General features: G+C 38.5%; 1 pseudogene; it reads right to left on the reverse strand.

Annotated features, from left to right (window-relative positions):
• Positions 1-75: 75 nt before the first annotated feature.
• Positions 76-27,540, reverse strand: LOC149153050 (GTP-binding nuclear protein Ran1B-like; annotated as a pseudogene).
• Positions 27,541-27,632: the final 92 nt, after the last annotated feature.

The raw sequence follows: 27,632 nt of genomic DNA on the forward strand, positions 1-27,632 counted from the left end.
TCAAGAGCAAACTCCAATGATACAAAACTAATTGAATCCACCAATCCCTAAAAATGCAAAAGCATATTAACAAAGCTATTCAAAAGCATCAGCATTGTCATCTGGAAGGGGTTGGTCCACAGCTGCTACAAGTTTTGCCTCATACCTGACAACATAAAAGATTGTAAGCCAAAGTTTCAATCTTTTAGAAATGGAACAAATTATTTCAATAAAAGTTAACAAAAAATAATAATAAAATAGCATTCTACTTACTGTTGCTAGGTTGCAAGCTCTATCTGAACCTCGGGAGGAGCAAGAGCAGGTGACTCCACAGAATGAAGGTTTGGATCCCTATAAAAATAACCCATTATAGAATCAATGCAAATTTTTTATTATAACATTCATATTAGGGAGCATCAAAAACTAGATTAAAGGCTCACCCTGAGAGCTTCCGTGCCAAGTACAGGAATGGCTTCTCAAAGTTGTAGTTACTTTTTGCGGATATCTCATAGTACTGAAGATTCTTCTTTCTATGAAAAGTAACTTGCTTAGCTTTCACTTGCCTATTCTTCACATCGACCTTGTTTCCACAAAGAACAATAGGAATGTTCTCACACACCCTAAAATTCACAAAGATATTTAGCTAATCGGTTCAGGTAGTTGTGCCACCACACAATTAAGGAACCTTTATTTCTACTTAGAGATCCAACCCCTCTGTAAAAGAGATACCTAAAAAGATCTCTGTGCCACGTTGGGACATTCTTGTAAGTCAATCATGTAGTAACATCAAACATGATAACTTCACATTGCCCATGAATACTGCAACAAACAAAATCCCAATCAGTAAATAAGAAGGAAACAAATAAATGCTTAGGCAGACCCGAAATTAGACGAGTGAATGGAATCAACTAAAGACCAGCATTACTTCCTAATGGCTTGCAGCCTTTGGGCTGAGCCCCTTTCTTTAAGAGACATAGGTGTATATAATTAGAAAAAATAAAAATAAAACAACGTCTGTTTGCCGCAAACTGTATCGACCCTAATCTAAGGTAGAGATTATTGCAGGTTGTGTTAAGATGCAGCAGAGCATTTCCTCTGTAATAAGGAAGGCTAGAAAGAGGAGTGGTGTAGCTGGAGACCCACTCTATGGACATTATCTAAGCCAAATGGAACACCCAAAAAGCAAAAGTCGGTTTGGAATAGAATGGAACAGCAGGTTGGTAGGGTTATTATCTTTTCCATGTTTTAACTCTTTCCAGCATACAAGTATTAATAACCTGGAAGCAATCCAGAATTAATTCAAAAGAACACTGTAATTGAGGGGCGAGGTTCGGACCCTCTCAATAAGGGAGGTTGTAAGCTTAGGGGATAAGACCCTCTTCAGTCAATTACATAAAACATCATATAAACTGTATAGGAATGTGCAGCTAAACCAAACAAAGAATGTGACATAGATAAAAGTTGTACAATACTATGAACTCATAAAATAAAAATGAGTACAAATTCCTATAAAGAAGGCCATGGTGCGATAACCTTTAAACAAGCACAAACGAGGAAAAAATATTCTGTCGTTAAAAGCAATATACCCTCACAATAAATTATAGTCCATTAAACAAGGAGCCTAATATGCCGCGAGCAAAATAAGCACAGGTGTGCATTAAAATATATATACAGTTACAATTGTTCGAGCAGAGGAATTGCAGTCGGACATCCAAATTCAAGAGTCTAAAATTACATTTGTCATGTCCATAGTAACTAGAGCCTAGAGGGAATGAATAACCCTCCCCACCCTGGTTCAATCAAAAATAAAGGTGACCTAGAGGGTTACCCTCCTCTAAACACAAGAAAAACTCTAAAGCAAAACAGACATAGCCACGGCTGGTAGGATTCCCCATACCTAGAACTCAGAACAGAACGGGGGTGGGGTTTTCCTTAGTCTTTAGGCCGTATGAGGAACGGGTGCCTAATCTGTACAAGGAGCAACTTGAATAGCACATGTTAGACAACAATAGAAGTAATGCAAACCGTAGTAAAACAAAAACTCAAGGAATTTATCCTCGTGCTTTCCAAGACACTTACCACTAAAGAAAACTCCGGCCAACGAATGAACAGCACTCGTTCTAGTGCTATAGGAGGACCCCATTACCAAATAACCCTGCAGACGCATGATGCATGAGCATAATCGAGAAGTTTATCAGTAAATCGAAAAGAATGCATAGCCAAAAGGTTACAGAAGGAATAAGACATTGTGCGGTTATCTACCTAAAGGGTTTGGAAACGAATCCTCTGGCATTTGAATAGGGTCTGCAAGCTAAGCTCTCCGAGACAGAATGCATGGACTGAACCAGAGCAAAGCCACAGAGAAAGTTCCCAAAAAAATGATCCCATCACCCAAGGCAAGCGTTAGTTTAGGTGGCAGCCCATGGAGATGATTTGCCACCGTTGGATTACAAAGTGTGCCCTCCACCATTGATGCAAGGCGAAAAGACTGGATAGCCTATTGGCCTCGTACAATACGAAGCAGAGCAGGAGATAATTCTCACAGTAATGGATAACGGGTGCCACGTAATGGCTAAAGGGAAAACGTAAATTTACCCCAGAACCATTGCCGCGTGTTTAACATGTGTCCAAACCATATTACAGAGATTTTTATTAAAGTTAAAAAGCAGTACACCAATTCCTTAAACCATACCCGTATGACAATTGACGTGCATAAAGTGACATAAGGTAAATGAATCATAGGAAATTGTATATATAATTCTAAAGGGTAATCCTGGGTATGTAAAACCTTATGACTATATATATATATATATATATATATATATGATTTATTCTTGAGAAATGGGGTTATGACAGTACATCATGAGATTGTGGTCTTAACCAGATGTCTGGTGAGGCCAGGGGCTTGTTTGCCTCGTAACCGCTTTAGAGGCCAGAAAAGAAATCCAAACGCCTTGATTGTAGGTTTTCCAAAAGCCAATGCAGATAAGGAAACGTCAACTTTAAATGCTTTATGCTACTTCTATATGATATTTTCCTGGGGAGCTTACACTTTCATAATCAATTTTATTGCAATACATGTTTTGCTATGTATCGTCACTCGTTGTTCAGGTTGTGGCATTGGGGAATTACATAATTCATATTGTGCTGACTAAGATTTTCTACATGGAAATAATCCTTATACCCTCTCTTGGAGTGTTGTGTTTATTACATTGGCGAAAACATTGGTTGCATTAGTGGGAAATATTCACTTATGAAGGCAAATCTAGTTAATCCTCCTCCATATGCTTAAAGTAATCAATGGTGAACATTGTCACATCCTCAAGATCAACGAAACCTCAGAAGCATCATATCCATGATGTTTATGCTAAGACGAGCCCCAAAATGCGATTTAGTCAAAGTCCAGAGTACTTCCAAAAGCCGAATCAAAACCGCCGTGAGCGTCAAAAATAGACTCAAAAAAACCACTTATAGGAATTCGCTAAGAAAAAGTAAATAAGAGAGAAAAACCTAGTGATAAAAAAAAAAAATGTTGTTTTATAAACCCTCCCAATTTGCTAAATGCCAAATTATTTATCTGCCATATTGGTGAATTCTCCACATAGAATGATACAAGTAATAAACATCACAACGCTGATGTCATTAAGAGATATATGATAATAAGGCAGAGAGAAAAGAGGTGTCGGGCACACGGGAGAATGTGAAAGACGAGAGACAGAGAGGCTGCTTTAAGGAAAGACGAGTTTTTAAAGAAAAAACTTAATAGGTTGCATGTGTTAACGTTAATGCACTAAGGTTATTAAAATTAGTGCTTATATTTAACGGAAGTGATAATATACATATACATTAATATTAAAACAATATAATGGACACCATGTAATTCATATAACTCGTTAACATAAAGTATATAATGGGTTGAGGTTATAATTAATATTTATGGATGACTATATTTTTTTATTAGAAAAAATAGGATTATAGGATGTGGTATTATGAAAACATATTTAAATTAAATTTTAAAATTATAAGTAAAGGTTTATATATATATAATGAGTGTTATTTTATATTATATAAAACATGTATTAAGTATAGTATAAAAATGACTCACCAAATTTTAAGGAATGAGAAGGAATTTATATAATGTGGATTTAGTCATTTAATAAATTAGATAATAGAGCTTAATTTTTTTTAATTATTATTAAAGTATTATGTTGTAATGAGTAATAAAAATTGAATTTTTTTATTTAATATTAAAATATTATGTTGAAATTGATAAGTTGTTATTTTACTTTATTATTTATTGGAAGTGTGAATATTTATATTATTATTATTTTTAATATATTGTGTGTGTGGTATTTTGAGTTAATAAGAAATTTAAGTGTAAATTGATTATCGATAAAGAATTTATTGTCAAACATATTAGGCATACCAAATCATTCATGGATGGTAATGGTGGTAATGGTTCCAAGCATTTCAAACTATAAACTAAATATTTAATGAGTGAAAATTAAGGTGGAAGAATCCCTAGTCTAACTTGAAGATGGATGAATCTATGATAAAAGATATAAAGTGGGAACTTGATTAGATAAGCCAAGATTCACAATGAAAATCATGCAAGTGATGGATAAATCACTAGGGGACAACAAGCACATCATTTCAATTGTGGGGACTTGAACCCAAGCTGCTCTAGTAAGAGCCAAGTATCTTGACCTACTGGGCTACAATGGAAGCATAACAATGGATTAAGCCTTCATGCAGGTGGATTAAGCATAACCTAAGACTTAAGTAAGTATGACCTCATGTATGTGTTCCATTTGGATAAGCACAATATGTATAGTGATCATGGAATTTTAACATGATATTGATGATTTAAATGATTGTATAAACGATAATATCTTAACATTGAATTTGACTCAAATGTCCTTGGGGAAGGAAGAATATTCGACAAGAGGTTAAGGCTCAAGATGATGAGACTCATTTGAAATTTAATGATGTACTTAGATGAGTATACCTATGATGTAATGGTTAACTTCCTAATAGAAAGAACAAGAAATGTATATTGAAAAGGTAATTGGTACCTTGATGAAAACATGACACTAACAGTACTCATGGGATAACATAATCCTGTTCAGGGTTGAACCACATCCTCACATAGATCCTAGAGGGATGTTGAACTGTTTATACAAGTAAATGAAATTAATTCATGATAAAAATACTTATAGTGTATTGTTGTTCTATATTTGATAATTATTGAGATGATTCTCATATTAACGATGTTTCGTGATATGATGGTATGTGGTAAATGTATATAGTTCTAATGAGAGGTTAACGATGTATATGTGGTGCTTATTTATTTATTTTTTATGATAATGATGTTGAATTCTCATGATGGATATGATATTCATAGGGATCATGATGTAAATTGACATGTGGTTCATTTATTATGAGATGTAATGATATATCCTTGATGCTGATATGTTGATGTTATAACTTATGAGAGTATTTTATGATGTGAAACATGTGGTAATTGCATGCAAATTTTATGACATTCAAGAGTATGCAAATCTTTACTATTCAAAATTTTGTGATAAAAATCACTTTATGTTATTAGGATGAAATGAAAGTGTTGGCATCTGGACTATTTCTCTGATACTATGATTATAACTAATGCATTGATTACATGTTGAGATGTGGTGATTGATAGGAAATCCACGAATGAGATGAGAGGGCTGATTTATTTGATGATCTCGTGGGTGCCCATACCTACGAGGGAGAATATGTAACACCATATGAACCGGGGACAACCGAAATCAAAACTCCATATGCTAGTGGTTCTTTTGTATTGTATAGCTCTTGATGGATAGCTCTTGAGGGGCTATGGGACCATCTTGAGAGGGGTAGCTGATGGTTCCCTATTGGAAATAATACTGAGAGCGGGGGTTGAATCAGTATTATCAAGTCACTTATTTTCTTTTTCAAACCGAGATCATATACGCTACTTTAGTTAGATAAAACCGCGTATATACGCAACTACAGAGAAGGAAACCCGCGTATGCAATGCAAACTTATAATTTAATTTATCTTACCGATGTTGATCATTAATCTGTGTATTAGGATCAAATAAATAGTAACCAGAAACAGTAAAACAGATCTGAAGACAATCACACACACAAGAACACAAGATATAAGGTGGAAATCCAATGTGGGTGAAAACCACCTGCTGCAATTCGTCTCTATCTTCTTTTAATTAGAAACTTCTTTTTACAATGTACTGGTGCAATCCTTTACCAGTAAGCAAGCTGCAACCTGCAGAGAGCTACAACCCTCTCTCGTTCTCCAACTTCTCCTGGAAGGGAGCTACAACCCCCTTAGCTCTTGCACTAGCCAAGATACTAGTATGTAGGCGCTGGCCTACAAAAGGCTACAACCTTCTCTTTCTTCCAGGGACCACGTTTCATAAATTTTTAGATTGGATCCATGAACATCAATCAATCATCAAGAATTTCTGCATCGAACAATCTCCTTTTCACCAATTAGAACTGAATCAAGTAGATACTTCTTTGACAGTTGTACCGAAAACACAGTAACAATAACCACACACCAAATTCTGAAACCAAAACACGACAGCAATAAACAGAAGCAGCTAGATCACAACTCAAAAGATATACGATACTTCAATAACCTGAAACCTCCGTGCATATGCTTCTGTGTTTGGAGAAACCTAAGTATACGTTGTTTTTATTCACTGAACCAGTGTGTATACGCACCTTCGCTTTACTGAACCTACGTACAGACCTATAAAGGATAATTCACTCTTTCAAATATTCAGACCCAGATTATCAGATTTATAGATCAAGCATGCACCACATATAACAGATCAAAATCATACAAAGATACTACCATTCAAGGCTAAAGATTCTGACCCATCAATAGAACTTATCCTTCTCTTTGCGCTAAGGTTCCTCCTTCATTCAGATCCAGATATGCACCATAACCTCAATCACCAATTTCAGATCTAGCACTTATTAGATATTCAATTAATGCAGATGATGCTTTACCAAATGATCTCCTTCCTCTTTTATAGTATTAGGCCTTTCACAATACCATGGTCCAAAACCATAATAAAACAATACCATGGACCCAATATTCGGGATCAACACTTCTGACAAGATACCATGGTCCAAAACCATAGGTTCAAATACCAAGGACTAACTACCATGGACCCAAAGTAAGTTCTCCAACATATGTGCGCCTTTCCTTGCGTGAAAGTGCATGTATACGCACACGCGCCTTTGTAATGTCTAACCCGTGTGTATACGCGGTTTAGTCTAGATGAAGTTGCGTATATGTCTTTTCCTTCATTTTGAAAGCCTGTACTGAGATCTGTCACCAAAGAGAGTTGCCATCAAGGACAACACTTGTGCCATAGCTCCAAACCTGTGCCATAATGCCAACAATCTCCCCCTTTGGACTTGATGGCAACCCCAAGATGCTCAAAGTCATTCTGCCCCTTTGTCATCAAGGGCAAAGGGTTGTGCTCCCCCTGAGTACATGTTGAAATCTCTGCCGTGTTGTGTTGACCATGCTCCCTCTGATTGTAGGCAAGCTCTGCAAAAATATATTCTTCAAGAAGAACCATGACTTATACATCATAAAAGACCTTCCTATCATCAAAAGACTTAATACATACATCCATCACCCAACCAAGTGGGGATCATCCACCCAACCAAGTGGGGATACATCAGAAATTTACATATTACAACCAAGTACATTACATCTTCATCCCAGGCATAGTGGGGAAACCAAAATAGGTCGTTACATCACCTTAACACCATAAAAGAGATACATGACATAGAGACAAAATATCTAGAGCAAGACTTATGAGAGTCACCAATAACTGATATCAACAGTATCTATCAATCACCATTCATATCAGCAACCATGATTTCCTTTTGTTCTCCCTCTGCCTTTTTTCCACCTGAAACCAACGACAGCTGTGAACTAGAACCAAAATCTTCTAAGATAATGCCAACAATGCATCATTAGAAGTTTATCCGCTCCCGCTGAACTTGTGCCAGATGGTCTCTGTCAGACCCATATCAAACTGTCTTCAACTAGAGCCTGTCCCTACTGATATCCACCAAGCCTCCATATACGTGACTGTATCTGCACAAACCGGCATATGTACACGGATCCCCCTTAGGAAACACGCGTACACCCATTTTTCTCTGAAACAGACAAGTTTTAACAGCAAGATGATGCATCAACTACTCCCAGCTTCTGTCTAAGGTATTCAAAAGTTTCCCTGGGCAGTGGTTTGGTGAGTATATCAGTAACTTGTTCCTTAGAGGGAACATACTCCAGCTTGACCTTTTGTTCCAGCACTTGTTCCCGGAGAAAATGATATTTGATAGGTATGTGCTTGGTCTTTGAATGCATGATTGGGTTCTTTGAAATGCTGATTGCACTTGTATTATCACATAAGATGGAGATAGGTGGAGTACAAGTGATTTGAAAATCCTGCAAGGTTTGCATCATCCAAAGGATTTGAGTGCAGCAAGATGCAGGAGCCACATATTCCGCTTCAGCTATAGATAAAGCAATCGAACTCTGTTTCTTTCTGAACCAAGATACTAATCTAGAACCCATAAAGAATGCACCACCACTTGTGCTCTTTCTATCATCCACACTTCTAGCCCAATCTACATATGTATAAGCATGAAGAGTGAGATTTGTATCTCTAGGATACCATAAGCCATAGTTTTGAGTTCCTTGAAGATACTTGAAAATTCTCTTCACTGCCTGAAGATGAGTTTCCTTTGGATTTGCCTGAAATCTTCCAACTATTCCCACTGCATGCATGATGTCTAGTCAGGTACCTGTCAAATAAAGCAGACTTCTAATCATGGATCTATAGGTTGGTTGATGCACTGTTGCTGATTCATCATTTGCACTGAGGCTGCATCCTGTAACCATATGGGTACATATTGGTTTGCATCTTCCATGCCATATTTCTTCAAGATCTGCTTGAGATACTTGGTTTGAGACAAAAAGATACCGCCTTCATTTTGTTGGATTTGTAATCCAAGAAAATATGTCAGTTCTCCTAGCAAAGACATTTCGAATTCTTTCTGCATCACCAAGGCAAAGCTTTGACTCATAGCTTCTTCATTGCTACCAAAGATAATATCATCTACATACACAACAAGTATTAGCAATTTGTCATTTTCAATTTTTATATAAAGATTGCTATCTATTGATCCATTTGAAAAACCTTGTTGATGAAGATATTTGTCCAAACGGTAGTACCAAACCCTTAAAGCCTGTTTAAGACCATAGAGAGCCTTTTTTAGTCTGCATACAAGATTTGGATGATTCCCAAGAATGAAACCATCTGGTTGCTCAATGTACACTTTTTATTCTAAGTCTCCATTCAGAAAGGCTGATTTCACGTCCATTTGAAATACTTTGAACTTCTGAAAGCTAGAGAGAGCAAGGAACATTCTGATGGCCTCAAGTCTAGCAACGGGAGAAAAAGTTTCTTCAAATTCTATTCCTTCTTGTTGAGCATACCCTTTACAGACAAGTCTGGCCTTGTTTCTAATCACTTCCCCATTTTCATTCAACTTGTTTTTAAAGATCCATTTTGTCCCTATGACATTCTTATCTTTTGGTCTAGGAACCAACTCCCAAGTGCTATTCTTTTCGATCTGCTCAAATTCTTCATCCATTGCCTTGACCCAGCATTCATCTTTGCATGCCTCTTTTACATTTTGTGGTTCAGTGGAGGAGAGCAAAGCCAAATAGCTTGAGGCTTTTGCAATTGTTCTTCTTGTTTGTATACCTGCCTCTTTTTGCCCCAAAATTTGAGAATCTAAATGATTCTTCTGAACGTACCTGGATGGAGTCTTATGTTCTATCCTTATCTATTCTTCTAGTGCCTCTTGAGCTTCTTCTTCATCATAGTTCTGATTTGATGTTGAAGGATAGTCCTCATCATCTTTGAGATCTTCGGAATTCACTTGCCTAGAAATGTTTCCTTCTTCATCAACCACTACATCAATGATGTCAACAATTCTTCCAAGTCTTTTGTTGTAACACTTATCTGCTTTGCTGTGGGGAGAATAACCAAGGAGAATGCCTTCATCCACTCTAGGTTCAAACTTGCCAAGATTTTCATCGTTATTTTTAATATAGCATTTGCTTCCAAAAATTTTGAAATGTTTTACCGAAGGAGTCTCACCATACCAGAGCTCATGAGGAGTTTGAGTGTTGTTCACCTGGACATTTGTCTTGTTGAGAATAACAACTGTAGCAAATGTGGCTTCACCCCAGAAAGTTGCGGGAGTTCCAGACTCATCAAGCATTGCACGAGCCTTTTGTTGAACTGTTCTGTTCATCCTTTCCACTACTCCATTTTGCTGAGGAGTCCTAGCTGTAGAGAATTCCCTTCTTATTCCATGTTCTTCACAAAAATCAAAAAATTCATTCGAGGTAAATTCTCCTCCTCGATTCGACTTGAGGAATTTGATTCTGAGATCTGATTCGTTCTCCACCAAGGCTTTGAATGATTTGAATTTTTCAAAGGCTTCATCTTTGTGCTTGATAAGTCCTATCCAACACATCCTGGAATAGTCATCAATGAATAATATAAAGTATTCTTCTCCTCGAGGTGACCTTTTCCTAGTTGGTCCACATACATCAGTATGGACAAGTTCAAGTGGCCTACTGGTTGATCCTTCCTTCTCAGGGAAGTTAGTTGTAGTTTTCTTACCAAACTGACATGATTTGCATATTCTATTGTCTGGGATTCTGATGTCTGGAAGACCACGAACTTCCTGGTATTTGCATGATTTCCTTATCTGTGAGAAACTAAGATGCCCCAATCTTCTGTGCCATAGCTAGTGTTCATAATTCTTGCTCAGATAGCATTGATGTTGTCCTTCTTTGAATATGTATAAATTATTTGGAGTCCTTACGCCTTTGATCACTATTTTTCCTGTATCAAGATCATGAATGCTACATCCATTTGATCGAAATATTACCTCAGTTCCTTGATCACACATCTGGCTGACACTTAATAGATTATGCTTTAAGCCATCAACATACATGACATTTCCAGCTTTGACCCTTTCTTTCAACTGAACAGAACCTTTACCTTTTATGAGAGCAGGGGTGTCATTTCCAAACGAAACCTTCTTCTCCTTCTCTAAGGCACTATATGACTGAAGTTTTTCTTTATCACCTGTCATATGTTTCGAACATCCACTGTCGATGTACCATTGATTTTCTTGCCCTTCCGCATATAAGGCTATACCACATCTTTCTGGTTGTGGTTCTTTGATTCTCCATGATTTGGCACTTGAGGCTTGCTCCTTCTGAGTTGTCTGCCGAAACCTGCTCCTGCATTCAGAATCTTCATGACTGAAATTGTTACAAATAGAACATTCTATTTCATTTTCAAGAGCAGAGAAGTTGTTGTAGGTCCTTTTCATGATCCCAGTCATACTCCTCTGTTTATGAGCTTCTCTAGTCATGATTGTCTTATAGGCAACACATTGAGCTGCTTTGTGACCAAAGTTATGACATGAAAAACATTGGCCATTGAAGAAACTCCTGTGATTATCAAATCTACCAGCCAAAGGATTGTAGTTCCTATTGACATCCATTCTTGAGGCAAATTGAGAAGGTTTTACATGTGGCTGGTTGTAGCTTCTGTTTGTCCTTAAAGTAGATTGCCCTCGATTTACCTGGTAGTCTTTGTTCATTCTTGAGGTAAATTGTCCCTGATTTACCTGGTGATTTCCATTGGGTCTTTATCCACTTCTGCTTGTAGCATCAAGATAAATCTTTGAGGTAGATGGTTTCTGCGCTTGAGTTGTTTCTTCATTATATCCCAGACCTATCTTGATTAGTGGAGAGCGTTGCACTTTGATAATCTCATCTAACGTGTCAGATCCTTTAACAAATCTAAGATTAAGAGCTTTTCTTTTCACAATCTCTTTTCTCTGTCCCACAATTTCACATTCTAACTTTCCATGATGTTTTTCCTTTTCAGCAAGTTGGAATTGTAGAGTATCTATGATCACATTCTTCTCTTCTAAACCAATTTTGAGTCTAGAAATCTCTTCATAAAGACTTTGTTCATCTATAGCATCCAAAAAATCATCATCTTCAAAAGCCATTAAAAGTTTATATTTGTTACCTTGTTCATCTTCGTCACTATTTGAAAGTCCATCACTATCTTCATGAGTGTAATAGCTTTTCTTATTTACATTATGTTTCTTGTTCCATCTAATAGGTTCCTTCCCCTTGTCAATCTTATCCTTGTGAGGACATTTGGCAGCATAGTGACTGACTCTTCCACAAGCAAAGCATTTGAAAGGTAACTTACCTCTGAATCTTCCAGCACCCCGTTGAATGTTCTTGACAAAATTTGATTCCTCCTCTTCTTCTGACATGTGTCCTGACTCATAGTAATCTCCTTTGCTTGAAGCCTTGAAAGCAGCTTCTCTTCTGTCTAATGGTCCTCCTTTCCTCTTTTCATAAGCAGTCAGAATTCCATGCAGCTGTGACATGGTAAGGTTTTGTAGATTCTCTTTTTCTTCTATTGCAGAAACTTTAGATTCAAACCTAGGGGAGAAAGATCTTAGAACTTTTTCAACCACAACAGCCTCTTTTATTTCTTCACCCAAATTTTTCATACAATTAACAATCTCATCTACACGAACGAAATAGTTAGCCACACTTTCATCATTGTGCATTCTGAGATTTTCATACTGAATTCTGAGGGTTTGAAGTTTCGCTCACTTTACCTGGTCATCTCCTTCATAGCTTAGAACAATCTTGTCCCATATTTCTTTTGCGGATTTATACTGCATAACCTTGATGAATTCTGATTGAGATAGACATCCTAATAGAGTATTGACAGCATTTGCATTTGTTTCATATTGCTTCTTACCAGCCAGATCTGTAGGAGTTGCTGAAGGAAAAGTGTACCCTGTATCTATGATATCCCAGACTTCAGTACCAAGAGATTGAAGATAGGTTGTAACTCTTACCTTCCAATATACGAAGTTGCTCCCATAAAAAATTGGTGGCCTGATTGATGCTTCTCTCTCGTAGTTGCTCATGATGATGGATCTTCCTTCAAGCGATCAAGCTTCTTCAGAAGGACCTACTCCAATACCAATTGTTGGAAATAATACTGAGAGGGGGGGTGAATCAATATTATCAAGTCACTTATTTTCTTTTTCAAACCCAGATCATATACGCTACTTCAGTTAGATAAAACCGCGTATATACGCAACTATAGAGAAGGAAACCTGCGTATGCAATGCAAACTTATAATTTAATTTATCTTACTGATGTTGATCATTAATCTGTGTATTAGGATCAAATAAACAGTAACCAAAAACAGTAAAACAGATCTGAAGGCAATCACACACACAAGAACACAAGATATAAGGAGGAAACCCAATGTGGGTGAAAACCACCTGCGGCAATTCGTCTCTATCTTCTTTTAATTAGAAACTTCTTTTTACAATGTACTGGTGCAGTCCTTTACCAGTACGCAGGCTGCAACCTGCAGAGAGCTACAACCCTCTCTCGTTCTCCAGCTTCTCCTGGAAGGGAGCTACAACCCCCTTAGCTCTTGCACTAGCTAAGATACTAGTACGTAGGAGCTGGCCTACAAAAGGCTACAACCTTCTCTTTCTTCCAGGGACCACGTTTCATAAATTTTCAGACTGGATCCATGAACATCAATCAATCATCAAGAATTTCTGCATCGAACAATCTCCTTTTCACCAATTAGAACTGAATCAAGTAGATACTTCTCTGACAGTTGTACCGAAAACACAGTAACAGTAACCACACACCAAATTATGAACCCAAAACACTGCAGCAATAAACAGAAGCAGCTAGATCACAACTCAAAAGATATATGCTACTTCAATAACATGAAACCTGCATGCATATGCTTCTGTGTTTGGAGAACCCTGCGTATACGATATTTTTATTCACTGAACCAGCGTATATACGTGCCTTCGCTTTACTGAACCTGCGTACAGATATATAAAGGATAATTCACTCTTTCAAATATTTAGACCCAGATTATCAGATTTATAGATCAAGCATGCGCCACATATAACAGATCAAAATCATACAAAGATACTACCATTCAAGGCTAAAGATTATGACCCATCAATAGAACTTATCCTTCTCTTTGCGCTAAGGTTCCTCCTTCATTCAGATCCAGATCTGCACCATAACCTCAATCACCAATTTCAGATCTAGCACTTATTAGATATTCAATTAATTCAGATGATGCTTTGCCAAATGATCTCCTTCCTCTTTTATAGTCTTAGGCCTTTCACAATACCACGGTCCAAAACCATAATAAAGCAATACCATGGACCCAATACTTGGGATCAACACTTTTGACGAGATACCATGGTCCAAAACCATAGGTTCAAATACCAAGGACTAACTACCATGAACCAAAAGTAAGTTCTCCAACATATATGCGCTTTTCCTTGCATGAAAGTGCATGTATACGCACACGCGCCTTTGTAATGTCTAACCCGCGTGTATACGTGGTTTAGTCTAGATGAAGTTGTGTATATGTCTTTTCCTTCATTCTGAAAGCCTGTACTGAGATCTGTCACCAAAGAGAGTTGCCATCAAAGACAACACTTGTGCCATAGCTCCAAACCTGTGCTATAATGCCAACATTCCCTATGCTAGGTCAAGTGCTTGCAATGGATTAAAGATCAACTTTTGCTGCAAAGTCTCACGAGGAATATGATTATGCAATAACTGCACCTGAAGAATTGGAAGTCAAAGTCTAGGACTCATTATAAAGAAGCGGTTCAAACAATAACCACTAAGTTTTGAATGGGATCTAAACTTTGACTTTCTCAAAATTGAATGAAGTTGGAACCACTCTGAAACAACTTGAAACAATTAATGTTAATATTAAAAATTTAAGTAAAAGCTGACATTATCCTTACCTTTCCTTTTCAAAAAGGAAAGATAAGGAGAATTTCAACTTTTACTTTAACTTTAAAAATTAAATACTACCATTAATTACTAGGGTTAGGTTTTGTAGGGCCCTCGTGTTAATAATTTTTTTTTTCTTTTCAGTATTTTTTTATTAAAAAATTATTATTTGGTGGTCATTAGCTATGTTGCACTACATTCTTTAGAATTGGTCAGTTTATTAGAGAACTAGTGAATTTGGTGTTTGAAGGTCAGTTCAATACAAGACCAACCTTAGCCAATCTGAACCACCAAACTAGACTAGTACAACTCTAAAACCATTGGTACCAATCAATTCCACTAGTTCTAGGCTAGTTCCAATAAGATTTTTCCCTTCTCATCTTCCTCTGAAGTTGTTTTGTTGGATCCTTTCAGGATTGGTGATTTGGAAAGTACCATAAACTATCGAATTGTTGTGAGCACCTAAGATCATAAGTAGTTAAGCCTTAGCAAACAGAAATTTAAAAGGACCTAGTATAGACATCACAAAAGATATTTAGTGAGGATGTGCATGCAAGGAACTATTACAGATCTCCCAAGATACTTAGTGAGGACGTGCATGACCAAAAAGCATAAAAAGGAAATATCCACCCTCAAAAACCATGCCCAAAACATTGAAGTGTGGTCCAAAACAGATTGCTAATAGGCTATTAATGCTACCAACAATCATTCGCTCTCTAATTTCACAAGAAGCTCCTAGTCAAGCTACCTCCTCCACTATGGTTATAGCAAGTTCTTGCAATTGTGTGAGCTACAAGAAATTAAAACTACCTTTGAATCTCCACCAATTTTAGGGGACTTGTCTTCTCTTCATGCCCCAACTATTTTGGGTTGATTGATCAGTTAACTAGATGATCACCGAGTTTGACTGAAGTCCCACTGCTTAAATGACCTTCCACTAGTTCCTCCAAAAGTTAGAACTAGTTTAACTGACAACAACCTAAGATAATTGACCTTTATTGCCACAAGTTAGCAATCGCATATGCAGAACTGAACTCTGGGTAAAAGCATGTTAATGTGTATCACTTTTTTCCCTTTTTGTGGCAAAGAAGTTTTATAAGAATAAATGGAGTTGGAATGCTTACTCTTAAATTTACAAAATCATCAAGAATTAGGTGGTGGTAAAAGAAGACAAAACATGTCAATTTAAATTCAATTTCATGTCATATTTTTTCTAAAATTTAATATATGTTTTTTTATGTAATTTATTCATTTTCTTTAAAAGATATTCATTAATATTTTACATAAATTTTGAAGTAGTGACAAAACTGCAACCCCCCATTTCTCTATTGATTTATGTTTTTTAATTCCAATTTCTTTAAGAGATGTGTTGTAAACATTCTAAAGATTGCTAAACAAATTTAAGAATAAAGAGTAAGCATATTTTTTAATTATTATTAAAATACTAGTAAAAATGATAATCTTTTTTCTATATATAAAACCGCGACCCAAGAAACTATCCTTTCAAGTTTATAAAATCAGTTTTTTTTAATAGAAATTTGAAAATAACATATAAAAAAATGTTAAAATTATTTTTTGAAAATTTTAAAAATATATTTTAAATTTTTTATAATAAAATTTTTAAATATGATTATAATAACATATTTTATATTATTCAAAATATAATATATAAAATTATTTGTTTAGAAATTCTAATTCTATTTTTATATATATTTTTAAAGAGTTTTAGCATTTCATTTAAATTTACATATTTAAACCTGCATATTTAAAAAAGTTATTTATATTTTGTGAGTGATTAACCATAATTTTTACCAATATTTACTACTAGTTGACTTATTTAGAAATTTAGTATTTACTTTTTATAACATTATTTATATTTTTTGAACCCATTAAATATGTTCACTATAGCTTTTATGAAAATTTATTGTTAGTTATCTTTGTTACAAATTTAGCATTTATTTTTTATAATTAACAAGTATGAAACTCAACTCATTTAATTGATATTTTTATATTCATTTTTTTTTTTTTTAATCTTTTTTCATTTAAGTACTTTTTTGCTTTTGCCATGTAATGAGACACATTAACATGCTTTTACCCCTCTAACTCCTCCAACTCGAATTTATTGAGTAAACTAGGTGACACAAGCCATGTCACACAAGTTAACATCATCCAAGTTGTCTGTTGATGTGGAAATTTGAATTTTTTCAATTTGATCAAGGAAAAGGAAATTGAGAATTTCTTGCTGCATTTTTCAACACATAGTTCATTGGAATGTATTACTTTCACTATGAACTTGGCATAGTTCACATGTTAAGTTCATAAGGTTTTGGGCTGATGTGGTTCTATGTGTTGTGCATATAAATAATAGGTGTCCAACTCTTGCTATTAGAAACAAGACTCCCTATGAAATGTGGTACGGCCACATTCCTTCGGTGAGGCATCCCAGGGTTTTTGGTTCGTCATATTATGCCTTCATACCTAAGGAACAGATAAAAAAACTATGTGCAAGGAGTCACAAATGTATCTTCTTTGGGTACTCATACCTCCAAAGCATACCATCTCTATGATGAAGTGAATAAGAAGTTTATAATATCTAGAGATGTGATCTTTCTTGAGTCTTCCAATATTGACAATGTTGTTGAGTGGTAGCTTAATTGTTTGGATATATTCGAACATGCAAAGTATTTTCAAGAGTTTGATAGTGAGATTCCACATCTCCTTCTCTTAGCTCTATAATTTCTATGAAGAGCCTTGAAGAAATTAGGGTGAAGGAAATTCCTTCACCTGCTTTGTCAGGAAAGAGCTAAGAGACTATTGGCAGCAGGTAGCCAAATCTGACAAGCGGTGAGGGTACATGCAAGATACAAAGCAAGGATTAATGCAAAGGAGTAATGCAGAGGAGTGTACTGACTACATACATATCATCAAACATATTTCATCCCACTTAGGATGCCTTGCATCGTGCCTGGTTAGTCATAAGATCATGTTGGTCACAACCTCAGTAGCTTAAATAAACAAGTGGTAATACTCTTCATCTTCTATGCTATGTAATAAACAAGCGAAAGGGAGCAAGACACGTAGATAAAACACATGGAATGAATTTCAGTTCTTGCAACCATGAATGTCATTGAAGACGGAATGATACGAAAATGATAAGCAAACTTTTAAGCTACATTAAGAGGTGTATTTCAAAAGATGTGCTTTGTTTTCCATACCTAGCCTCCAAAGGGTTATGCATCAGATGGAGTCTTCATGCGGTCCTAATATTCTATCATACCTTGGGTTTCTTGGTCTGCTTATTTTTCTCCTCAGCTCCTTGAGAGTCATCTATCATGTAATCTTTCTTCATGGCCCTACTTGGGACGAGGCCCTGGGAGGACACATCTATGCAACTTCAGGCTGCAAGGCAGACTAGGTAGTCAAGGGACAAAACTGCACAGTTTTTGGAGACAGTGGGTTCCAGCTGAGGGAAGGACACTAGAGGAAACCACTGCACATTTTTGAATGGTAAGGGAGGTTGGGATTTCTGCGCATTGCATGGTTCAAACAAGCAACAGAAAAGCTTGAGGGTTACATATGTGAAGTGTGTAGTTCAAGAAAGTTGGATGAGGCTAGGATGCTAAGGAAACTCTGAAATTTAGCTAAGTGTGGGATCAGTGGAACTTATGTGAATAGTGATAAAACTTCACTACGATCACACACTTGAAAACTTATCGATGCAGCATAGACCATCCAGAATATATAACACATACTTCACTTAATGCAACAACCTTTGTGGCAGCGTACGGCAAGTGCACATTCGATTATAGACTTTGGGAGGATAAAGGTGACACTTGTGTAAGAGTGTGTGAAATGAGTGTTAAACATGTCTCATTCTCATAAATATTTCCCCTTGAAGGAAAACAAACCTCCCTTTGCATGACAAGTGATTACCCACATGCCCAAAGATGACACATTCTATGTAAAGGTAAAAGCATAAACGACTCTTAAGATCGAAAAGGGGAGCTTGAGATCATCAACTTACCAATAAGTGACTAAGGAACGATTGATCACAATATCCATAGTAGGCTCTGAAATTTAAGTGCAGGCCAAAATTTTGGAGGGTGTTGCAGCCTCTACAACAAAGCCTTCACCTTCTTGCTAGCTTCATTTTCAACTAGTGTCTTGAATTCTACAAACTCAGAGAATGTCTCATCTTTATTCCATGTGAAGAAGATCTAACACTTCCATGAGAAGTCATCAATAAAAGTGACAAAATATTTGTGTCTGACAGTGTAGGTTGTCGAGAAAGGTCCATAAACATCATAGTGGATCCTTTCTAGGACTGCATGTGCTTTGTTGTCCTGATCATGGAATGTGGATTTTATGTACTTTTGTAATGTACATCCTTTGCATATATACTATTGCTTAAGTGCTCATTTAGAGAGGCGAGTTCCATATACCTTGATTCCAAATTGTTGTTATTCCTCCTAAGCCTCCTCTTGCCTCACTAATGCTTCCTCTATATTGTCTTTGCTGCTCAATGAATTTATTTATTTCCTTGTGGTTTTGTTTTGTTTCTTGTAACATAATAATTCCTGGCTTCTCAGAAATGATAAGATCCCTTAGGGCTGCTACCTTAGAGGGGTGCCCAAGTCCCCTGATGTTCCAAGATAATATTTTCATCATTGGATATGCGATATGTGGGGAGGTGCTCGCCCCCCTTGGTCCTTGTTGATTGCTTTTTTGTCATGCTTCCCCAGGATATAAGTTTCTATGGGTGTCTGCGTTCCCATTGCTATGTCCTTTTGCGCATTCTCATCCCTGTGTTGCTTAGTAGATTTCCTGCCTGGGCCAAGTTTCTTAGAGGGTTCACTAGAACCCCCATGATCTTTAGATGAGCTTCTGGTGATTCTGTTGAGGGGAGGATCAAGAAGAGGCTGAGAGGAAATAGTAAGAGGCAATGAGGATTTGATAGTGTCTTGGAATTGGCTTTCAAGGAGAGGGGGCTGTCGGGGATTAGGAGGAGAGTGGGGGGATGAGGGGTCTTCTTCCTCCAAATATTCGAAGGGGTTTGATGTAGAGGGTAATGGTTGAGTCAAGATGGGAGGGGGGGAGAAGGATGTAGCTTGGATTTCTGGGGGAGGCTTTGGTTTTGGGCCAGACTATTTGGGGTTTGCTTTCTTTTTTTTGACTTGTTCCCAGGTGTCTTCACTAGCTTCAGTATTTTCATTCATTTCATTTTCTTTTAGTTTACTACACCTATTAGGAAAATGACCATATTCATGGCATACCTTACATTTGAACGGAATTTGTTCGTAGTCAAGCTGTTGAATATGGGTCCATTGGTCCACTTTGATCTTGATTGCTTCCGGAAGGCCCTTTCCTAAGTCGAATTCAACACAGATCCTTGCACATGCGTGCATGTTGTCCTTTGGTTCGCATCTGTCGATGTATTTTCTGACAGCGTTCCCAATGGCTTTGACCGATTCATCTCCCTAGCAATGAAGAGGGAGATGGGGCAAGCGAACCCAAATCGGGACTGCATTAGGTATATCCATTTCTGGGTCGAAGTCAGGGGACTATCTGTTCAGATAGAGACCTCTCGAATCCATGAAGTAGGGACCATTTCTGAAGATGAGATTCCGGTCTTCTTTGGTTTCAAAGAGGAATGTGTAGTAACCCCTTCCACATAATCTTATTTCGATTTTTCCTTGGATGTTCGCATTCCTATTGTGCTCCACCCATTTCTGTAGAGCTCTGGGAGAGGGCCACAGGCCAGTAAATTGTCCAACCAGACCTCTCTCTGCTAGAGAGATCGCTGCCTTCCTTGGGAGACTAGGGGGGAGGGAGATTTCTGGGATGTCATCTAGTTTCTTGATGAACTTTGAAGCTGTGGGTTTGTTTCGGATGGTAGCATTTTCAGAAATGAGAGAGGCGAAGATCTCAGCCTGGGCTTCATTGTCTTGCATCTAGGAGGAGTCGATCCCAGCCATGGAAAGGCCAGAAGGGAGCCAGTCGCAGCACTGGCCGGAGGAGGAGGGCAGAGCCTGACTGCAGTGGTGCTGAGGAGGAAGACTGGAGGCCCAACAGCAGGGGCTGCGAGGTGGGAGGCCTGCGGAGGGTCGCAGGAGGCCAGGTTGCAGGGGCACAAGAGCTCCAGTTCAAAATCTCGCGTGCGATCAAAAGGTCGACATTGGAGCTTGTACATTTTTTCGCCTTTTGGTGGTGTGAAATATCTCCATGTCTCTATTATTAGGTTATGAAAATCGGGGTGATTCAGCCAAAAGGCTTCAAAGAGAAAGGGCCTGCGAACATTGTCTCCCAGTCTTTGCCAGTGAAGCCTAATAGGCCAATGGTCTGAGCCAGAGAGTGGTAATATAGAGGCCAAGAGATCCCTGCCAAGATGTATTGAGTTATCAGAGATCAGGAATTTGTTTAACCAAGATGCAATTTGGTGGGCATCTGCATGCTTGTTGTTCCAAGTATAAAATCCATTGTTGAATTCTATATCTATAAGCTTGTTGTTATGAATGTAGTTTCTGAAGTGCGTGCTTTCACAATCCAGCTTGATCCATCCTCCTCTTTTTTCCTCCAATCTTGTAATCATTTTGAAGTCCCCTCCTGTGATCCAAAGTGGGTGGGATCTTTCTGAGTTGATCTGAGTTAGGGTGTTCACTGTGTCTACTTTGTTTGTTTCCTCCTAGGGGAAGTAGACATTAGTTAAGTGTCTATGAACATTTGTCCCTATTTAATGAAACTTAGCTGAATAAAGTGCTTACTAGCATGTATGTTGGTAAGTGTTATAGCTCTATCATCCCAAACAATGGCTAGCCCTCCTGAGGCTCCCATGGCTTCCACCGCCACTTCTTTGCTTCCTGGCCACACTTTGGCAAGGATCTGATCGAATGTTGTGGAATTACACTTGGTCTCCTGCAAGAAGAGAATTTGAGGCTTTTCCTGTTGTAGCATATTCTTTATTAATTGTCCCTTCCCCAGGCCGTTGAGCCCTCTGATGTTCCATGAGATGAGCTTCATGATTCAAGATTGGGAAGGGGATTATAGTATTTGGTGAGCTTGGAGTATCTTCCAGATTCCACCAGCATCTCCCCTATGCGGATGGTTCTCTGGGGATTGGTTTTCCATCCTCGTTTCTTGTTGTCTTTGAAGATATTTCTTCCATCCCACTGACTACCGGTTTGGATGCCTAATGCTCTTTGCTTATGTGCTCTTGAGAGAATTACTTCTAAGTTCTCTAGCTGTCACTCAGGAATTTTTTCATATTCTTTTTTCTTACAAGCCTATTCAAGTCCCAATATATCTAGATATTCGATGTCGAAGCTCTCCGGTTCCTCTTCCATGTGCTATACTATTTCCTGCTCTGCCTCAGAATCATCTACAATCATGAGCTTCATCTGAGTGCTATCTACCTCCATACCTTGAGCAGTCCTTTTCTGCATTTCACTGGGAGAGGGCGTTTTGGTGTCCACGGGTTGCTTAGAAGTGAGGGATTTCTTTGAGCTTGATGGATCAGAATGGGCGGAAGTATTAGGAATGGCTTCAAGTTGTTTCTGATTATCTAAAATATGAACCTTCGGCTGGAGCAGGATTTCAAAGCTGTTGCTTGTTGAAGGCAAGGAGGTGCCGGTGACAGGTTTTTTGACTGAGGTATAGGGCTTTTTATGGGTCTTTTTTCATTTGGGAACTTTTGTGAACCCATCCGGGTTAGATTTTTCAATTGAAGGGGTGGTCGTGGATTTCATATTGGAGGAACAATCTCGGAATAAATGGCCCAGGGCGTGGCATTTACGACAGCGGAATGGTACATGCTCGTAATCTATTGTTTGTAACCATTCATAATCATCATGGTAGAGGCTTACCACATCTGGGAGAGCTTTGTTGAGGTGCATGTATACATAGATCTATGCATAGGAGGTGTATCGCTTCAGCTTTGTCTCCTTTGCCACTTTGATGAATTTTCCTAAACCATTCCCAATGTCTCTCAAAGAGTCTTCGTCCCAATACTCTAGAGGGAGAGAATAAAGGTGCAACCACACTGGGGCCCAGCTCTGATCTTGTTTGTCCGGGTTAAAGCGTTAGATCCATCCTCTTAAGTACAGCCCTACCGCATTGAAGAAATATGGTCCTCCATCAAATACCCTGTTTCGGTCCTCCAGACAATTGAAAATGGTAGTAAAGAAGCCCTTAGGCCCTAACTGCAGTGTTATATGCCCTTTTGTCTTCCATTTGGCTGTGATCCAGTCGTGCAAAGCTTTCTCTGTTGGTCAAAGGCCTATGAACTTTCCTATCAAAGCATGATCCCTCATAAACTGGATCTGAGTGTTGATGCGCTGACTTGGGAGTTCGATTTTGGGTCTGTCAACTGCTACTGGCTTGCAGGTGTTTGACGTCACTCGTGGTTCTTCATTTGTGTTATTATTCATTGGCGTATTTTCATTCTCTATTGATGTATCTTCTGGATGGTCCATCCTGACATTTTCATTTTGTCGCAGGTTGTTTTCCGTATCAGCGGGGGGAGGCATCATGTCCTCCCCCTGAGGGGATTCCATTGTGTGATAGTTGTTCCTTATTGTGTTGTAGCTGCCTTATGGCTGAAGGTTAATGGTAGAACGACGCAGTCTATGAAGGTCTTCCAGTTGCAGAGCAGCATCAAACCCTAAGTGCTCCGCTCTCCATTTTCTTTTTTTTGACATAAATGATTAATTTTTATTTAAAATTTGGCAAATCAGCTGCCGAGGACTTTAACACTGAAACCCTATATTTCCTTGTTACAGTCGGGAGGGAAAGAAGATTTTTCTTTTGAATAGTCTGCTGAATGAGTTACACTGTGAATGTAGATAGAGGCTTGAAAAGAACTTGATTTGGTTTCATAATGGTGCCTTGAAATTCCGTTGCTTTTGCTTTTCGTGACGCAGCTCTACTTCCTAGCTTTCAGAGAGGAGATCCAACGTGCTGGAGTTCCGGATCATCCCAAGAATCACTGCGTTTTCTTTTTGAAATGTCTGGCGGAGTGTTACACAGTGTTCAAGAATGCCAAGAGTGGTAAATTGGCCTTGAAGAGGCCCTCGTGAACTCCCCAACACCTACCCAGACGCAGCAGTGAGTTCCAACCACGAACAGAGATCGAAAATACCACGGTTGAGTTCTGAATTTTCCCTTGTGGATGAGTCTACATTTCCTAACAGCAGCCATCTCAAAATGGTTCGGTCCCGAAGTCTGGAGAATCTAAATCAGTGAAATGCTCAAAGGAACAGAGGCCCAGACAACTCCAAAATTAAGGAATGTTGCAGTCTGATTCAACATCATTTACTAATAGAGATCTCCTACTCCTGAGAGAGCCTAGGTTAGCTGCCAAGTCCGCCTGTGAGTTTAGCTTCCTAAGAACTTGATAGAAGGAGATTTTGTGGAACTTGGGCAACAGTAGTCTGATTTTTTTGAGGATGGGGGCTAACTACACCTGAGAAGGGATCTTTTGAGAGTTCATAGCCTATATAATTAGTCTGGAGTCTCCAAAGACTGAGATGGAGAGGAGATTCCTCTTGATAGCCATATTTAGACCTTGCCACAGAGCAAGAGCCTCTGCTCTGTTGTTTGTTTCATGCCCCAGACCCCAAGCAAAGCACAACTCAGTTGAGCCACCTGGGCTTAAGATAACTCCCCCGCCACCCACCTTTCTTGGGTTACCTTTAGAGGCCCCATCGAAGAATAGGCAGTGATCATCCAAAGCAGATCTCCATTTGATGAATTCTTGTTCTTCCAGAAACATTTCCCAAGGAGAAGGGGCTTTAGCAGGAGGAATGGATCTATTCTGATGATTTGGAACAAGCTCTTTTAACCATTAATCTTCCTCACTGTCCAGAATCATGCCATTTCTTATGGTGGGTTTGGTTTCTAAGGCCTCCCCGAATAGAGCTTTGATCTTAGTGATAATTCTGACCAGGTTACAACTCTCCTCCCTAAATATTCTATTGTTCCTCTCCAACCACAGTTTCCAGCATGTGAATTTGGGGATCCACATCCACCCAGTCTTGAGAAGGCTTTTTTTGGAGAGAGAGAATGGGGATAACTTGGCCGAGTTTCTTAGTAGGTCCTGAATATTTCTTGGAAGCTCTATTTTGTCAGGTCCTAACACTAGGACACCCTTCCAAACTTCTTGAGCAAAGGGGCACAATAAGAACAGGTGGTTAGCTGTTTCTTCATTTGATGCACAAAGAGGGCATCTGGAGGGACCTTCCATTCCACGCTTCCTCAGGTTATCTCTAGTGAGGATAATTTTATGCGCTAGAGTCCAGCAAAAGAAGCCAATTTTGGGGAGAGCAGGAAAAGACCAAATAAATTTCCTTTGAGTTGGCTCTCGGGGGACGCTAGGGACAACCATCAGACTTTTCTAACCTTTTGCTATTGAGTAAGAGCCTAAAAGGGAACCCCACCCTCTTTTGTCCTTAGAAGAGGCCTTTAAGGGAGATTTTCCTTAGAGCAAATCCAACAATAAATTGGCCTCACCATCCATCCAATGAGCGACCTCCCCCAAATTCCAACCATCCCATAGAATTTCTGCATCATTTGTCTAATTGGAGATGTCCCAAAGGGTTTCCAGATTGCTGGCCTGAAGCCAAGCTCTGATATTTTCCAATTCTGCCATCTGATTCAAGGGCTGATCTCCAAGAATCGAATCTTCCCAAATTTTTATTTTTTTCCCATTACCTAGGATCCAATAAAGCTTATGACTGAAAAGTTTCAAAGCTGTGAGACAGAGTTTGAAAACTGGTGATCCTTTGGAAATTCTAGGAGGCTGGTCCAAGCACCTCAAATGCTGCCCATGAAAATATTTTTTTCGCAGAACTCTCTTGCTTCAACTAGGATTCCCAGAAACAATGTTCCAAAGGAGCTTAGAGCCCAGAGCAAGATTTTGGCCTTCCAGATCCCGCATTTGGAGACCTCCTTCCAAGAATGGCTTCTTAATAGTGTCCCAATTAACTAAATGGAGCCTTCTTTCATTATTTTTCCCTCCCTCCCACAGAAATCTTCTCAGGAGACCATCCACTTTACTAATAAAGGTTTTAGGGGCTAGTAGAATGGAGTTCTAATAAACTGGGAGACTTATGAGAACAGATTTCATAAGGATTACCTTCCCAGCATTATTCAACCATGAGGCTCCCCAAGCTTGTATTTTGAGTTTTAACTTGTCTAGCAGGGGCATCCAGTGAGCTACCTTAGGATTTGATTTGAAGATTGGGATCCCAAGATACTTAAATGACTCCCAGGTCAGGGTTCTTTTCCATTTCTAATAGCCTTGTTATGTCTGTCAAATCTTTGATCGAGCAATTCCAGCCATAGATCATGCTTTTTAGATAGTTAATCTTGCTGCCTGAAACCTCCCTATAAATGTCCAACTCCTTCTTGAAGGTTCTAGCAGAATTTATGCTAGCTCCTCCAAGCAATAATGTATCATCAGCAAACTAGGCATGATTTATGTCTTTAACATTGTGAGCCATTCTCAGGCCTGGCAGAGTTTGGATCTATTGACAATAGTCTAGCTGGGCTGAGCACCGAAGCTTGAATGGCGTAAAGAAGTGGGGATAGAGGGAAACCTTGTCTTAGCCCCCACGAGGCCTAGAAAAATTTTGTTGAACGACCATTAACCAGAGGTGCTATCCAAGGGGAGGCAATGCAGGCTTTCACCCAAGTTATGAGAACTTTTGAGAAGCCAAATTTCTCCATCATATAAAACAGGAAATCATGTCTCACCCTGTCAAAGGCATTTGTCAAATCTAGCTTAATCACCATGCCTTTCTCTTTTTAATGACAACTTGAATGAATTGCTTCTTGCACCAGCATAATATTGTCAAGAATATTTCTCCCTTTTATGAATCCTCCTTCATTTTCAGGGATGATGACCGATAGAATGTTTTTAATACGGTTGGCTATTATTTTTGTTAGTTTATAACTTGTATTACACAAAGAGATGGGCTTGAATCTACTAAAATCGGTGGCACCTTTGTCTTTCGGAATCAAGGCAAGGAAGGCCGAGTTGGTACTGCCTCTAATCTTGGTGCAGGTCTGAGATTTATAGATCATTCTCAGAAGGTATTTTTTAATTGTAGGCCAGCATGTCAGGTAGAACCTTACAGTGAACCCATCAGGGCCCAAGGCTTTATCCAGATCCATGTAATCCAAAGCTTCTTTAATCTCATTCATACTAATCGGAGCAGTCAGCATAATATTGTTAGAATCTTGAACATAGTGAGGAATAAGATCAATCAAATAGGCTTGAGAATCGATAGGAGGGTCTTCCAGGGCAGAGTAAAGATCTTTGAAGAAGGAGTGAGCTGCTCGCTTGATGCCTTCAGAATCTTTAACCACAGTGTTTTGATAGTGAATTTCATTTACTGTTTTGAAGTGCTTGCGTGCTTCAGCTTGCTTATGGAAGTAGCTTGTATTTTTGTCTCCAGCCTGTAACCAAAGATTTCTGGACTTCTGTCTCCATAACTCTTCTTCATCCCTACTTGCTCTATGGAGATCTTTTTGAAGAATGATTTGAGTTACATCGGAATTCTCCATTGTTAATTGATGGCCTGCTAAAATGTCATGCATCTCCTTTCTTTTGGTGGTGGGCATTTTCAACCTTTTAGCCCACTCCTTGAGCTCCCTTT

Source organism: Pinus tabuliformis, chromosome 9 (assembly GCF_031772625.1).
Source record: "Pinus tabuliformis cultivar Carrire ecotype Pingquan chromosome 9, CPIR1, whole genome shotgun sequence".
Lineage (NCBI taxonomy): Eukaryota > Viridiplantae > Streptophyta > Pinopsida > Pinales > Pinaceae > Pinus > Pinus tabuliformis.